Below are 10,621 nucleotides of genomic sequence, written 5' to 3' on the forward strand. Positions count from 1 at the left end.
TGTAGCCCACGAAAGCTTATGCTCTAATAAATTTGTTAGTCTCTAAGGTGCCACAAGTACTCCTGTTCTTTTTGCGGATACAGACTAACACGGCTGCTACTCTGAAACCTTTAGATATCTTGTTAGTTTATCATATAGTCTGCCAACTTTCTCGTTTGGATATCAAATATTTCAGAAGTTTAGTTAAAACATATATAATCTTCATATAGCAATGTCTGCAATATAATTTCCATTGTAAAACAAGGCTACAAATAAATAGAAAACTTAGGATATGCCCCATAATACTTCGCCATGTACAAATTCAAGGTCTTCTCTAAAGGATTATTTCAGCAACTGGCACAATCTCTAAATCAATGTATAACTACTACTAAAAACTTTTTTTTTTCATGAAAAATTTCTGCTTTCTGTGGAAAAATTAGACTTTTCATTTTAAAACTAAACACCTGAAAACTGGAAAGTTTTTGGTTTTCAACCAAAGGCTGAAAACTTTCAATTCAGAAATGTTGGTATTGATGATTTTATTCAGATATCTGATGCCCTCATTCTCTTATGTGGGCCAGGTTCCCCAACCACACTATGGCTGCCATAATATTAGCCAAAACCCGAAAATTTCAATTTGGAAATGCTGCCACTGTGCCTCATTATATTTGTAGTTTAAGTGTTTATGAACTGTATCTCCCATGATGCGCAATAATTGGCTAATATTTTTCAGTTTTTGATTTTTCACAGAAAAGATGAAATTTTCGGGGAGGGAGGGCTTTTTTCCAACTAATTCTAGTATTCTCTATTATATTCTTAGAAGAGGAAGGGCTTTGTGATTTTAATACATATGTGCCCCAACTCCGATGCTTCTTAGGCCTGCTCTACACTGGGGGGAGGGATCGATCTAAGTTACTCAACTTCAGCTACATGAATGAGTCGACGTACTTAGATCTACTCAGCGCAGTGTCTTCACTGCGTTAGGTCGACGGCTGATGCTCCCCCGTCGACTCCGCCTGCGCCTCTTGCCCTGGTGGAGTACCGGAGTTGACGGGAGAGCACTCGGGGGTCGATTTATCGTGTCTAGACTAGAAGCGATAAATCAACCCCCGCTGGATTGATCGCTGCCCGCCAATCCGGCGGGTAGTATAGCCATACCCTTATACACCTGTGGGAAAAAAGGTGACTCAGAATCCAGAAAAGGAAGGCAACTTCAGAACTACATAACCTGAAGATAGCTCCTATTTATACAGGTGCACAGAGCCTGCTGATATCAATATCTGCTAGTTCCCAGCAAGTCTTGGAACAGATACAGGAATAGGGTGGAGCTTACAGAAAAGTCATGTTCACAGATCAGCCCTGTGGATGTAAACCTGTCAACCTACTATAGCACCTCTTAGTTACATCATCCAATTTATTCCTGTAAGCTGTAAAATGGAGTAAGTCATTCCAGCCATCGTTTTCCTTATTCTTTCTCTACTTTTCATGGCTGATTTGTTGACAGAAAGAGAAGATGAGTATGAAGGGCTCTCCACTGATATGTACTGGGGCAGAAGACAGTATGTGAGATAGCCAGAAAGGATGGGCATGGTTTTAATCCTGCAGAGCCCAACAAAGTGGATTGGGAGAGCTTATTCTGACCTAGAGCTTTCCCTTCTCAAAAGTCCATTAAGTCTTCAGCAATTCATGTAGGTAGAAAAAGTTGTGATACATTTGTCCTGATACCATGAGGCTTTTGGATCCTGGAGATCCACCACTAGCAGCTCTGAATACAGGTGAAGTTTGCTATTTTATATGCATCTTTGGCAAATATAGTGACAGTTTGGCCCACAGTATGGAGGCCTAGCCTCCTAATGTTCCTCTTGACCTTGGGACAGGGCCGGCTCTAGCATTTTTGCCGCCCCAAGCACACACCAAAAAAAAAAAAAGCCGTGATCGCGATCGGCGGCAATTCGGAGGCAGGTCCTTCGCTCCAAGAAGGAGTGACAGCCCCGCCGCCGAATTGCCGCCAAACAGCTGGACCTGCCGCCCCGCTCTTCACTGGCCGCCCCAGGCACCTGCTTGCTACGCTGGTGCCTGGAGCCAGCCCTGCCTTGGGACGTGTGGGGACAGAAAAGATGGAGACTGTATGTCTTTTTAACATGATGTTTCCCAAATTAAACTTAGTAAGCAGTCCAGAAGATAAGAATGTGCATTTCATCCAGCCACATATATTAGCTATTTATTCTAAATTACTTGTAGGTGCAATGGTTTACTCCATAAATTGGTAGCCAAAATCACTAATTACTTTAAAAAAAAATTAGTGTTGTATTTTAAATTTAAGGCAAAGGTATCTAGGACCCATAACAGGTATTTAATAAATGTTTGTACTATAAACCAAAAAAAAATTTTTTTTTAAATTGGAGTAAACCATTAAGCATATGTACTTCTCCCTACAGAAGTGATAAAACTGTTTACATTAAAAATGGCATTTAACTGAAAATCATGCTAACCGTTTACCCCAATGTATTACTCATTGTGATTTAAAGTTCTTTCAATTTATAAAAATGAGATCATTTAGCAAAATTAATTACCAGCAGTGTTCTAGAATGAATTATCTTATCCTCTGCAGCTGATTTGTGAAACCACCCCCATAGTCTATCAAAACAAAGAGATACAGTTGTAGTTACAGGCCCTCTAGTTTATGGAAATTCCTGCCTCAAGCCATTAAATTTGGATGGTGCTAAATGTAAATATTATCTTAACCATTTGTTTGTTTTTAATTTAATATTATAAAATGGCTTCATGTTTATTAAAAATATCATTATGTAAGACAAATTGTCCTATAAATTCTCTAAGGTTCATTAGTGGCAATAATTGTTGTATAATTTATCTTCTCTTATAGCTATTGGCTGATTACCTGTTAAATGTAAGGAAGTGTTAAGCTAGTCACATTTTGTTTCCTAAATATTTGCTTAAGAACCTACTGTATTTCTGTAAAACGTTGTGCATATAGATGTAGGGATGGATGCAAGCAGCTTTTAATTCAAAAGTCAGTAGAGATATCATAGTAATTGATAACTCTGTTGCTGTGCTTTTATCTTGGGATATTGTGGCCATGAGAAAAGCAGGGAATTTGTTAAGGGGATTGATGTCATGCCAGCAATTTAATGGCAATGTTCAAAGGATTTTGTTTTGTTTTGTTTTGTTTTAAGTCTTTGTTAGCACTGAATTTAAGCAATATGTCTGATCAAGCTAATGCTATTAGAGATAATCCTGTATAAAGATCTATACAAGAAGCGCCAGAACAAATCTATATGTATGGCACGGCATTTCTTCACTTTGTTACTACACTGCTAGTTTCAGCTGCACAGCTTGCCTGGTTAATAAAGCTTCAGCTGAATAGCTTTGTATTTAGGGAGTACTTCCATCATTTTTGTGAGTTTAAAACAATAACTGTGAAGCCCCCAAAGATTCAGGGAATCATATGAAAGTTAGCATGCTTTTCCAGATATTAGCCACACGTTCAGTCTACAAGACTGGCATAAACATTTCCCAAAAACATATTTACTCATGATATTTTCAGCTGCATGTCCACTTTCAGAGAGCACCAAAAGTAATGAAAGAACTCTCAGGGTATTTCAGCTCTTCTCGGTCTTGACAAAAACAACGAGGAGTCCTTGTGGCACCTTAGAGACTAACAAATTTATTTGGGCATAAGTGGCTAAAACCCACTTCATCATATGCATGGAGTGAAAAATACAGTAGCAAGTCTATATACACAGTACATGAAAAGATGGGAGTTGCCTTACCAAGTGGGGGGTCAGTGCTAAAGAGACAATTCAGTTAAAGTGGAAGTAGGTGCCACAAGGACTCCTTGTTGTTTTTGCTGACTAACTCAGCTACCACTCTGAAATCAGTCTTGACAGGAAACAGAAAATGTAGCAGTGCACAAAAATGGAAAGTAGTTGGGAGAAAGGCAGTCAAGATTCAAACTTTCCTCAGCCTCATAAAAAGGTTAGATTCAAAGGTAGGGACAAAGGTTCAGATCTGTTTATAAATGAGTTTGCCCATATCTAGTTATATATATAGATATATAAAATCTCACATAAAGTAGGTAAATCATCCAACATTTCCTGGTTTTCATCCTAAAAACCTGGTAGAGTCTCACACCTTGCAGAAAAATTTAAAAGACTTTAATTTTCAAAGGAGCCTCAGGGAGTTAGGCACCCAACTGCCACTGAATGTCAATGGGATCTGGGATGCTTAACTCTTGCAAGTGCCTTTGAAAATTCCAGCAAAACAGCAGATGCTCTAATGAGGTCTTGTATTACTAAAATTCATTTTTACAAAATACCCTAATCCCATTTACTAGTATATTATGAAGTATTAATCATTTAAAAATAAACTGCAGTTGAAAATGTCAATGAAAAAAAGTTCATTTTCTCATCCCTGACCCTTGCTTTTTTGTTCTGTTTTGTTCAATTTTGCTAATTCACAATTTCAGTAATTCTCAGTCGGTCACCCAGGTATTAGTGCAAATTAGCAAGATTCTACTGTGTTTTCACCTTGATTCTCTACCTAATCCATGAGAGTACAGTCTTGTCTGCTGAGATGTTAAGTACCAGAAGGGTGAGGTGGTAGGAAGTTTTGATCATGCTGTGGGTCAGACATGAAACTTGTCAGCAGATGACTTCCCACTTTGAAGTTCTTGCTCAGCTGTGCTCTCTGCTGTGAAGCTGTAGCTGGAATGTCTTTGCTCTTTGAAGTTTCCTATCAGGGTGCACTTGACTGCAGAGACTGATTGAAGGGTTTTTCAAGGAGGCAGAATCTTGCTAGGAGGTCTTGGTGCTGGAAGACTGGAGCAATGAGGTGACGATGAAAGATTTTGATCTTGCTTCAATATAACAATTCATCCACAGTGGATTCTGAAGGTTGGGTTATGATTGGCTATAGGATTTGTATGTATACTATGTTTATATGAAGGGTAGATTCCCTTGCAGCAACTGGCTTAATTTGAAAACTAGAGTGTAGTATTCCTCTACTAATGTTTTGACGATTGGCTTTTGGAGATTTTTAATTTGTGCCTCTGTACTTCTTATTTGAAGTGAAACAGATGGTTGTTCCAGTTTGCCACCTAAATATTGGAAGACTACCAACAAAATCCGAAGGGAGAATGGGCTGAGTTGGTTTGGATGATATGTAGCAAGTAATAAAATCCATGAAAGAATATTATGGAGCAAAAACTTGAGGCCTTTACTCCACAAATAGCTACGGTGGCGGGTAACATTTGGGCTATGGATAAAAGTATAAAAATTGAGCAGCCAATGCTATTCTGTCAAGTTTGATAACAAATGTATTAAATGTATTAACAAATGTATTTCTCCTCTTACTGGAGAAAATTCCATATAGCATAGCATCCCTAGTGGAAGAAAGCCTCATAGTATTAAAGGTTACTTTTGATACTGCGTATCTTAATCATAACATGCAGAAAATTGGAAGTTACAGAAAACTGTACTAAGCAATACTTGTTAGCATTAGAGGGGAAGTGAAGAAAAAGGATATGAGCTTGTTTTAGAAGTAAAAAATGTACCATCCTTGTACATTTGAAAACATATGTTAGCCCAAAGCATTAAGATTCCTCAAGCTCCAATACTAATGAAGGGTCCGAGGAGAAGATTAGGGCTAATATTGTTATGTTTCTTTCTACTTGGAGACAAAGGGGAGTACTGAAGATAATGAGGAAAAAGGAACAAACCTACTACTTGAACATAAGTGTCCACATACAGACACAACTTCAGACAATGGAAGTAGGGTATTCTGAATCTGGAACTTTCTCATAATGGTCATCAGCTGCCTTATTGTAACCAGCTAACCTGTAGGTTATTTTGGGAAGGATCTGTGAAGTTGAATAGACAGGTGCCACAGAACATTATGCTATCTGCATTCTGTTGCCAAGAAAACTTCAGCTGCAGACTCATCTGCTGAAGAGAATGCAAAAACAGTCAAACAGTCTGGGAGCACCCTATTCTCAGGCTTCTCTAGCAAGTGAGCTGAGTAACTGGCCTAACTCAGTTATCACAAATATGTAGGGACAAAATTAGAAAGGTTAAGACACAAAATGAGATTAAACTAGATAGAGACATAAAGGGTAACACGAAAACATTCTACAAATACATTAGAAAAAAGAGGAAGACCAAGGACAGGGTAGGCCCACTAGTCAATGAGGGGGGAAAACAACAACAGAAAATGTAGAAATGGCAGAAGTGCTAAATGACGTTTTTGTTTCAGTTTTCACCAAAAAGCTTAGTAGCGATTGGATGTCTAACCTAGTGAATACCAGTGAAAACGAGGTAGGATCAGAGGCTAAAGTAGGGAAAGAACAAGTTAAAAATTACTTAGTGAAGTTAGATGTCTTCAAGTTGCCAGGGCCTGATAAAATACATCCTAGAATACTCAAGGAGCTGACTGAGAAGGTATCTGAGCCATTAGCAATTATCTTTGAAAAGTCATGGAAGAATGGGAGAGATTCCAGAGGACTGGAAAAGGGCAAATATAGTGCCCATCTATAAAAAGGGAAAGAAGGACAATCCGGGGAATTACAGACCAGTCGGCTTAACTTCTGAACCCGGAAAGATAATGTAGCAAATAATTAAGCAATCAATTTGCAAACATCTAGAAGATAATAAGGTGATAAGTAACAGTCAGCATGGATTTGTCAAAAACAAAACTTGTCAAACGAACCTAACAGCTTTCTTTGACAGAGCAACAAGCCATGTGGATGGGAGGAAGCGGTAGATGTGGTATATCTTGACTTTAGTAAGACTTTTGATACTGCCTCACAAGACCTTCTCATAAACAAACTAAGGAAATACAGCCTAGATGGAGCTACTATATGGTGGTTGCATAACTGGTTGGAAAACCATTTCCAGAGAGGAGTTATCAATGGCTCATAGTCAAGCTGGAAGGGTATATCAAGTGGGGTCCCACAGGGATCAGTTCTGTGTCCAGTGCTGTTCAATATCTTCATCAATGTCATGGAGAATACACTTACAAAGTTTGCTGTTGATAACAAGCTGGGAGGGGTTGCAAGTGCTTTGGAGGATAGGATTAAAATTCAAAATGATCTGGACAAACTGGAGAAATGGTCTGAAGTAAATATGATAAAATTCAATCAGGACAATGTAAAGTACTCCACTTAGGAAGGAACAATCAGTTACACACATATAAAATGGGAAATGACTGCTTAGGAAGGAGTACTGCAGAAAAGGATCTGGGAGTCATAGCGGATCACAAGCTAAATATGAGTCAACAGTGTAACACCGTTGCAAAAAAAGCAAACATCATTCTGGGATGTATTAGCTGGAGTATTGTAAGCAAGACACGAGAAGTACGGTAATTCTTCCACTCTGCTCCACGCTGATTAAGCCTCAACTGGAGTATTGTGTCCAGTTCTGGGCACCACATTTCAGGAAAGATGTGGACAAACCGGAGAAAGTCCAGAGAACAACAACAAAAATGATTAAAGGTCTAGAACACGACCTATGAGGGAAGACTGAAAAAACTGGGCTTGTTTAGTCTGGAGAAGAGAAGACAGAGTGGACATGATAACAGTTTTCAAGTACATAAAAGGTTGCTACAAGGAGGAGGGAGAAAAATTGTTCTTCTTAACCGCTGAGGATAGGACAAGATGCAATTAAATTGGGCTTAAATTACAGCAAGGGCAGGTTAGGCTGAACATCAGGAAAAAATTCCTGTCAGAGTGTTTAAGCACTGGAATAAATTGCCTAGTGAGGCTGTGGAATCTGCATCATTGGAGATTTTTAAGAGCAGGTTAGACAAATACCTGTCAGGGATGGTCTAGATAATACTTACTCCTGCCATGAGTGCAGGAGACAGGACTAGAAGACCTCTCGAGATTCCTCCCAGATCTACAGTTCTATGATTCTATCCCAGAAAGTGAAAGGCAGGTCATATTACATGACCTGAGGAGTGATATCTTCAAATATCTTGACCAGGAGTTGTTTCAAGTTAACCCAAGGGTCAGGATCATAGGCATATTTCAGCTCACAGGTTATGTTATTCCTGTATTGTTCATTGTTCTTTTAATTTTTTATTCCCTTTATCTATTATTGTATCTTTGTATTTGGCCCTGTAATAGTGCAGGATTAAATATATTTTAAGGAAATTTTTCAAACACACAAATGACTAACAGCCAACTTCCATCAAAAGTCAATGGTGCCTATCTACCTTCTTCTTCTTCCCCTTTTCCTAGCCAGCTGGGTTCAGGTCAGTCTTTTCCAGGCATGCCAGTCCAACATTGGCTCCCTATCCACTCTGTCCTCCCACTTCCTTGGTTGTCCTCTCATTCTCCCCCCATGAACTCTAGTCTCAAATGCCTCCCTTAGAGGATTCCTTTAATCCATCCTTCATACATGCCCATACCATCTCAGCCTCTTCTCCCGCAGTTTGTCTCTGAGACCACAGACCTTGGTTTCACTCCTGATGACATCATTCTTCATATGGTCCGGCAATGTCACCCCCTTACTGCCCTCAAACATCTTATTTCAACAGCTTCACGTTTTCTCAAGTGCCTCTCTTTGGATTCTCATGTCTTTGATCTATACAGAAGAGCTAGTCTTACCATGGGTTTGTATAATTGTCCCTTAAGTAGTCTGGAGCATCCATTTATCATAAATCACTCCCTTTATCTTGCACCAGACCTCCCTGCACTCAGCAGCCTTGCTTTCTGTTCTCTGTTGATTTCTCCATTTGCCACTAATCAGTCCTCAAGGTACTTAAACACTGAAACCTGATTTAGGCACCAGCCCCTGATGTTGATATTTATCTGTCCTGGTTATGCACCAGTCACCCCCATGACTTCAGTCGTTTCTTTACTCATTTTGAAACCAAAGTTTATTAGTTCCCTGTTCCGTGCATCAGTCACCCAGACAAAATCTTCCTCATTCACAGCCATTAGCACAATGTCATTTGCTTAGGTCAACTTTGTACCACTTTCCATTTGGATTTGCTCCCATCACAATTATGAATAGTAACAGACTAAGTGCTGATCCCTGGTGGAGTCCAACCTTGACCTCAAACCCCTCAATTGCACCAAAGGGCATCCTTATTTTTGGAATCATCAATGGAACCATCATGCAAACTCATCACCATCTGGACAAAGTCTTCCAGTACCACACAGAATTGTAACAGAGGTACCAGCAGTCTCCTAAGTACTTTGTCCAAATCGGAAAAAACCAAACGTGCTCAATGTTTCCCTCCAGCTTCTTTTCCACCAACATTCCATCTGTTGTCCCTTTGCCTTTTCTAAAACCAAACTGCGCCTTTCCTAAAATTGGCTTCAACTGGTGCCTATCTACCAATTTGTGCATTTCACTTCCCTGTTACCTTTCATATGTACTAATATATTAAGGAGAGGATAGACTCTAATGTGGTCATTTTTCAATCTCTCTAATGGAGAAATCCAGATAGAAAACAAAATATGGGACTAAAAGTAAAAATTTAAAATTATAGTGTGCACTGATTTAAAAGATCTGTCAATTTGCAAGGAGTGGTGAAATGATATCAGGATTCACTGCAAGATTAACATGTAACAAAGAATAACCATTGTATCCTGGTAGACAGATTTATGCTAGCACCATTCAAGCTAGCATGCTAAAAATAACACTGCGGACATTGAGTCTCTAGTACAGACCACCTGAGCTCAGACCCAGAGGGGCTGGGTGGACTTAACAGCCCAAGACACAACATCCCCACTGCTATTTTTAGCGTACTGGCTCAATCCCCTCTCACATGAGTCTATCTACCTGGGCTTGGAGGCTCACTCCCAGCTGCAGGGTAGACATACCTCTTGAAGTCAATATCAAAATTCCCATTGACTAAAATCATTCCTACTCTCTGAATAGGTTACATATCAGAGACAGGATGAAAAACCAACAACATCTTCATAAGATTTGGACTTCTAAAAGAAAAGAAAAGAAAAGAAAAGAAAAAAAAAGAAAAGTATAAACAGGCCAATGCAAGCGTTAGATAAGAAAAAGAAATTTAATTTGTAATTTACTTTTCCTTCCTCCCCTTTTTCTTTTTTCTTTCCCATTTAAGATTTTTCTTTTTCTTCTCTGTTAAGGATTGATTAATATTAAAATATTACCTACCCCAGCTATTCTTTATTTGTGTGATGCTTGTTAATTAGCTTATCAACTTACAGTACATTTTTTAAATTTCCAAAGTTGTCCATTTTGTAATGATACAATGTACATTTAGTTATTAATGTTGCCTTTTTAAAATTAATGGTTAGTTTATTGCTGGGTAATATTTTCTTCTATTTCAAGAAATTTTTTTTCAATTTCATCTTCAACATCCAAAAAACTCTTTTTTTTAAGGCCTGGTCTACACTAGGCTTTTATGTCGACTTTAGCGCCGTTATATCGAATTAACCCTGCACCCGTCCACACCAGGAAGCCATTTAGTTCGACATAAAGCTCTCTTTAAATCGATTTCTGTAATCCTCCCCAACGAGAGGAGTAGCGCTAAATTCGACATGGCCATATCGAATTAGGCTAGGTGTGGATGGAAATCGACGGTAATAGCTCCGGGAGCTATCCCACAGTGCACCACTCTGTTGACGCTCTGGACAGCAGTC

General features: G+C 39.0%; 1 protein-coding gene across 1 annotated transcript in view; it reads right to left on the reverse strand.

The window, feature by feature from the left end:
• Positions 1-10,621, reverse strand: part of NEBL (nebulette) — a 317,215-nt gene that overhangs the window by 175,372 nt on the left and 131,222 nt on the right. The window lies entirely within an intron of this gene.

Source organism: Terrapene carolina, unplaced genomic scaffold (assembly GCF_002925995.2).
Source record: "Terrapene carolina triunguis isolate 2854851 unplaced genomic scaffold, T_m_triunguis-2.0 Scaffold84, whole genome shotgun sequence".
NCBI lineage: Eukaryota > Metazoa > Chordata > Testudines > Emydidae > Terrapene > Terrapene triunguis.